Below are 7,662 nucleotides of genomic sequence, written 5' to 3' on the forward strand. Positions count from 1 at the left end.
ATTGATTTTTAGCCGTGTTTGTGGACTTTTAAGACAAATACTCTCTACATTGGGCATTTTCTACGAACTTATTGGACATTTCGTACCAATATTCGGTTTTGGATATTCGAGTGTGTAGAATCATTTTTAGGGTCTTTTTTAACAAAATCCATAAAAAAAAAAAAAAAAAAAAAAACACTTGCGCCTTACACCCGGAAATTAAATAGATTTTGATATTTGCTCATTTTTTCAAAATGTCAGTCACTCCATTTTCACAATTTATCCGCGCGTCTGATAATGTAGTCAAATTCATTTCATCTTTTCACTTGCTGAAAGTCATACAGTTTTTAACCTTGAAGTTCGGCGTTCGGAACTTCAAGACTTATGGTGCAAGATCAAGAACACTTATGACCACTGTCTTGACTTTTTGATGACCTCAGAAACTGCTGTTCAAAAGAACACATTTTACATATACATTTTTACTTTTGTGACTATTATTATTAATTTTATTCTATGTCAGCATATAACTGACCTATATTCTTTTGTTTGCCTTATGCAGGCCAATAACCTAAATAAAGAAACACCTCGATTAGTATCACATTGCATTGGTTATTGGCTGAAGTAATTTATTGCTTAGTTTACTTTTTGTAGATTACAAGATATTGTAAACATACCAAGGTAACACAATTCAAGTGTTGTGTATACTTACTTTGATTTATATTAATATACCTTTTTTGGTGACCCCGACGTGATCCTGACAAGGATCACTTGATTCACTTATAAATTTCGAATTTAACGCCACCAGTGGTAAACAATTTGAAACATTAATTTGTTAAAGGAGCTAGTTATGTACAACTAGTGGCACCATCCCAAAGCCAGAAACATCTGGAAAGGAAGCCAGTTCCCACATTAGGAACCATCGCGATCAACTGATAGTTAATCAGCGTTAGGCGGACACAGTATTGATACAGCAACAGCAAGCAGCAATTGCGGAGTTGAGGAAGGCAATTGCGAACGTAAAAAAGGTTCAATTGGAAAGAAGAACGGTAGAGTTATACAGCAAAAAGCTGAAGGAAATGAAAGCACTCTGGGAAGAGATCGATTGCAATGAAAACAAAATTCGTGCAAATCCTGCGGCAGAGTCACATTTCCATATCACCAATATCGAATACCAAGTCATTGGTGAAGAGTACAGAGCTGCAATCGACAACATCGGGCCAGACATCAAAAAGGGGCAAAGAACAAATGCCTCAGAAACCGCTTCCCGCAACAAGAGAGAGTGTGCAAAAACAATCGGGCCAGTTTATTGCAGTGTGGCTGTATTAGTGAGACGTCAGAGGGCTCTAATGCAGTCCATTCAAAGGTTGATAAGGGGCAGTTGAGGCAAAGCTGCTCCTGCAGACTGCAATTGAAAAACTGTGGACAGACTTGGTAGGTATCCACTTTAAAATGTTCGAGAACTTTGATAACCCAACGTTTGTGGAGTTTGATGCATCAGCCTACGTTCTCTTAGAGGAAGAGACTTAAAAGTTCAAAGAAAAAATATCGACGTTAACACAGGTCGATCATTCGTAGTCTCAGCAGAGATCAGGCGGAAACTTGGCAAATCAAGTTAATCTGCCAAAAATTACAATCCCTCAATTTAATGGGGATTATTCGAAGTATCTCAAGGCCAACGTGACTGGGGAAGCCGAGAAACTCATAAGGCACCTCGAGTTGACCGAGGTGCATTACGAAATTGCCTGGAAGACACTCCAACTATACTTGAAAGAATGCTAAACCTGCCCAACATGTCTGGCGATAGCAGATCAGTGAAGGACGTTCATGACAGTCTTCATGAATCGTTATTGGCATTGGAGGGTCTTGGAATAAAGCCAAAAGAATGGAATCCACTCTTAATTCACCTCCTAACAAAGAGGATGGACAGGACTACTCATGTGTTGTATGAGCAGTCGATTTTAGATTCCAGAGAGCTCTAAACGATGGAGCATTTCATGAAATGTTTGAGGAGTCGCTTCGAATCATTAGAAGCTGTCAATGAGATTCAGAAGAGCAAACCGCCAGCAACGACTGCTTCCACCACGATCCGTAGATGTCACATGTGCAAAGGTGAATACACCCTATATTAATGCAAGCAGTTCTTGGCAATGACAGTGCCCGAAAGACAGAAATGGGTTCTTAGACAAAAGATCTGTCTAAATTGCTTCAAGGATGACCATCAGGCAAAAACGTACAAGTGGAAAGTGCTGGAAGTGTCAACGAAAACACAATATACCTTTGCATTTTTCAACGAGGCCACAAGTAGAGAACAAGACAGCAGATTTGTCAGTTCAACAGCCGCCATCAAAAGCATCGGCGAATAGATCCCAATCATACATACTCCTTGCAACCGCAAGGGTTGCGATCGAGGCAAATAATGGAAGAAGCTATGAGTTTAAGGTTCTGAATTCTGGTTCACAGATTAATCTGGTGTCAGAGCGACTAGTGCAGAGGTTGGGTATCGAACCCATTCAAGCATCTCTCTGTATCGAAGGTATTGGCGGAATATCGAGAAACGCAAACCACAGGGTCAACGTGGAGCTTCAGTCACTCACCAGCAAATTCAAAACCAAATATAGTACCACCGCAACCAAGCACTGGACGCTGGTACTTCAAAAGAATTTTTACGTTGACGATTGCATGTGCGGATCTGACAGTTTAAAAACGGCAATTGAAATGCAGATATTTTATTTTATTTTTTACTACTGGAAGCTACTTATATTTTACTACTGGAAGCTGGATTTAGACTACGAAAATGTTGTGCTAACCACTTGAAACTGCTGCATAGAATTCATCCAGAAGATAGAGAAGTAGATCTCAATTTTGACAAATCTTCAACCAAAGTTTTGGGATTTACATGGATTCCTCAAGCAGACCGATTTTGTTTGAAGAGGGATGTGAACGAATGCACCAAGGTCACCAAGCGGAAGGTCACATCTGATTTGGCAAGATTGTTCGACCCCTTAGGAATTACGGGTCCTGTGGTGTCAGCAGCGAAGATCTTTATTCTGCAGATATGGAAAAATAAACTTGGCTGGGACGAGGAACTGCCAGAAAGGGCAGCATATTGGTTTTCGTTCCGAGAAAGCCTGAAGATGTTAAATGATTTCAGGTTACCCAGACACAGTTTGATGGAGAGAAACCAACAACAATTGAGATACATATATGGTGCTGTGGTGTATCTTCGAGCTATGCTGCCAGACGGCAGACATATAGTCAGACTTCATTGTTCAAAATCAAAAATAGCACCAATAAAGGAGATCACTCTGCCAAGGTTAGAGCTTCGTCAAAGCCGAATTGGATTACGAAGAACTAAGGCCGAATTGGATTACGAAGAACTAAGGACTATTTATTGGTCAGACTGAGAAATTACATTGTACTGGATCAATTCAGAACCATCAGCACTTAAGACGTGGATGGCTTTTCTTACGGGATAAGAACCCTTCAGAAGTTGTGTAAGATAACAGTTGAGAACAGAAGCTGTGAGATATTTTCAGAAAATCTCATTCAAGTACAGAAGCAGTTGAAATCGAATACACTGAACATATTCCCCAGGCGCACCAGGCGAGGAGTTCTAAGCATATTCGGAAACCTCGCACACTCGTTGTTTGGTGTCTTGGACTCAGAATATGCGGAGCAAATGACTGACATCTATTATTGATTCAACAATCAACACAATTAGAAAGGACGAAGGTACGAGCCAAACGAACTTCGGCAACATGCAAGTAGAAATGAAACTTTTGGCAAATAAGGTGAAGGAAGAGGTAGATACAACAAGGCAACACAATCAATTATGTTCCTCACTTCGCAGCTCATGCTACTTTCATCAAGGTTAAAACATATAGGAGATAACCTAATCGACGTTTTAACGGATGCTTATCATGGTCGGATAAGTCCATTGCTACTTACTCCACATCAATTGCTACTAGAGCTCCAAACCATCAAGGCTCACATTCCGCCAACTCCTGCTCTACCCATTCGCGAAGATAATGTTTCGGATTTCTTCAAATTGATGAAGAGTAAAGGAAGGGCTATGAAGATCCATATCATATTCGAGATTCGCCTTCCATTAGTGAATCTCCAGCAGTATGATTTATTCAAAATGACCTCCGTACCTATGCTGCAATCCGGTCGATTTATTTCAATAGTTTTGAAATCAACATTATTGGCAGCTAACGTCCATCGGGATTAGTTCATATCGCTAACAGCAGAAGCAATGAACAGCTACATACATACCACAGATGACGTTTTCATTTGCGACAATCCAGCTAAGTTAAGCAAAGGCGATCTGTAACATTTATGCGAGGTGATATTCTTATTGAATAAATCGTGAGAAGCGTGCGACTTGAAATGAACCCTGCACCACCATACTTGGAAACAAATGGAACAATGGAATAAATGGATGTTTACTCTAGCCAATTTAACAGAATTGTCCTTTGTTTGTGGTACAAACATGACAAACTTGGAGGTGCAAGTTGCTGAAACTTTAGAAATTGGGCCAGACAACATTTTCAAAGACAACACATTTACAATATACGGTCATCACGAAAACAAAACAACAGTGCACACACCAGATCTGAGACTTAAGCCACTGGATTCCATAATCTCAAGCAGTAAGCAGTGTCTTGCTCAACAAAACATTAAACAGCACCTATGAAACACATGCTGCTTACACCAACAGCTAAGTACTATTGAAATCGGACGCCTTCCACAACTAATGAAATCGACGGCCATTCACCATCATACAATCAGCTATCTAGCTCTTTGCATTGGAATTGGAGTAGCCATATACGTCACTGTCAAGTTTCGCTACCACAGAACTTCCAACAACAACGTCGCCTACCCCTCGGCAGTCAGAATGTTCAAAAGAGCATATTTTACATATACATTTTTACATTTGTTATTATTATAATTTTATTCTATATAATCATTGTTTGCCTTATGCAGGCCAATAACCTAAATAAAGAAACACCTCGATTAGTTTCACATTGCATTGGTTATTGACTGAAGTAAATTATTGCTTACTTTACTTTATATGCTAGTTTTAATGAAATCGAAAATGTATAAATAGCAAGCAAAAATAAATATTCTTTGTAGATTAGAAGAAATTGTAAACCTACTAATGTTACACAATTCTACTTTTATTTATATTAATAAATAATTGCAACAGATACAATCTCCTGTGCCGATGCGAAATTTCAATCTTCAAGTCACAGCTATTGTATAAGTTCAATACGTTCCACCACAACATTCCAATACTCGTCAATCACGGATGCTGATTGGCACACTGGCATCTCCTCTACATCTCCCTTGGCGAATACTGTAGTGAGCGGATCGCCGCTGGGTATTGGTTGTTGTTGTGTATTTGCATATGTATTAGAAATAGACAATACATCATCTCACATAAAAAACTCTGGGGAGTTTTTGGTGTATTACCGCTGTCGAAGCCATTCCCCCCACTCCCCGGAGTTAAACAGCTATATTGATTGTTTGCCAGAAACTAATGAGAAGTTGCAAAATCTAAAGTCGGTAAAATCTCCTTCATCCACAACTAATGTTATCAATGTCAGACAACAAAGCACTCCAATTCAAAATTGTGCGTCAAACCGTGTTAGTCTCTAGCCAAAATTTAAATTTGTCCACCATCGTGAACCCTAATATTCAGTCCCTGCTGACTTTTCGATTTCCAATGGTAGTTTTCCGCCTGATAATTGCAATACCATGCACAACTTAAATCTACCGCCGTGTGAAAGATATGTTTTCCATTTCGTGATCTTTTCTCGGTCATGTGCATAAATAATAGTCGGCTAAGTGATATTGAGAGGTTATGTCACTTTGTGCAGGTGAGGCAAAGGAAATCGTTTCTAAATTTCCATTTACCCACAAAACCTTTCCTCCAGCTTGGAAGTCTCTGCACGATACTGATGATAACAAACGCATTCTTGTGAATAGTTCTTTAAAAAATTTGTTTGAAATTACCTCGTTAACGAGCGAAACGAGTACCGGTTTAAAAACCTTGCAACGGGCATAAACACCAGTTTGTCTGCCATGTCAGTCTATGATATTGTTACTGAACACTGGAATCCTATTCGGGTTTTTATTTGTATTCAACGTTTGCCTGAACTTACTGTGACACTCCGGGAACAGAGTCTCAAAAATAAGTCGTCCTTATCGTTATGGTCTGAGCTCGATTCTTTCCTCACTGAAAGAATTCAGACGACTGCATGTCTGCGTGATATCAAAGGTATCGATTCCTCTGAATCAAGATCGAATTCAACGCAACGTTAAGACACCTCTGGCGAAAACTTCGTTTGATAAAAAAAATAGATCTGGCAAAAAGACAAGAGTGATGTTTCAATTGTTTATCTAATAGTCACTCGGTTAGAAATTGTTCCAGCTCACATAATTGTAATTTTTTTACACAAACCGAATAGAAGTCCATTCTCCAATGTCAACCCGAGTGCTACAGTCCCATCCTCCAGTCCGCAATCTATTCTTAATGTAGTTAACGATGCTCCCACCTCCACTGCTGCAAATCTGAAACCAGTTAATCGCCAGGTATATAAAATTCTAGAGTTCTTCTCAGCACCGCTATAGTTAATTTAATTCACCAAGACAAAGCCTACCCAGTTCCAGCCCTTGTTGACCCTGCGTCCGAGGCAACTTTTATAAGTGAGCACCTCTAAAATAGATGAAAATTGCCATCCCGTCCCTCTCCTGCTAGAATATCTGGTGTAAATGTTTCATCTACCGTTACCTCCAGGAAAAATTGCATCATTAATATTAGCTCTGGGTTAGATTCCACAATTTTTTTCAAAATCGAAGCATTCAGATCTCAGGTATTCTTCCATCTTCCCCTGTCAATATTTCCCCTTCAAAGGATCCAAAAATATTCGATTCTCGTCCTGTGGATATATTATTATTTGGTGTCCAACAGAACCTACTTGGTTCATTGTTGGCACAAAATACAATCTTTGGATGGATTATATCTTGTCCAATTCCTTGTTCAACCGTGAAGGTCTTTATTATTAGTTATTCTCCCTCCTTCAACTTATACTTCAATTTCCCGCTCTTCACAATCTCATAGTACAGCTAGTTCAATATATCTTCACAGTAATTGAAATATTTACTTTCACATGCCAACTATTCACCTCCAACATATTCCGCTTCCTCCTGAAAGGTTTACCTCCGTGCGGAAAGCACCGATATATTCAGAGCCCTAACCAAATTACTGACGTTCGCCTCAAAGTACTACAAGATCACCACTAAATATGCTACATTCACCTAAAATTTCACCAAAGTCTCACAGATTTCGTTCCATTTCTGCATCATTCGCCAACGAACATGCTTCTGTATTCAAAGGGGAGTACTAAATATTCACCATCCTCATCCAATTGTTCTCCAATTGAAAACGTTAACTTAAATCGTAACTGCTCTTCTTTCGATAGATTTATTAAGAATATTTATTCGGGAACTACCACATATATCTCATCTTTGGAATCTAGTCCAGAACACTTGTAAAACATACTGTAGTAAAACATATACCAAAGCGTGATCATGGTTTTTTTTCTCAAATTACCTACATTTGCCGAAATTAATATGACAAATAGATTTAATCGTATTGCGCACTCATTTCATTTTTAA

This window comes from Musca domestica, unplaced genomic scaffold, assembly GCF_030504385.1.
Source record: "Musca domestica strain aabys unplaced genomic scaffold, Musca_domestica.polishedcontigs.V.1.1 11, whole genome shotgun sequence".
NCBI classification, from domain to species: domain Eukaryota; kingdom Metazoa; phylum Arthropoda; class Insecta; order Diptera; family Muscidae; genus Musca; species Musca domestica.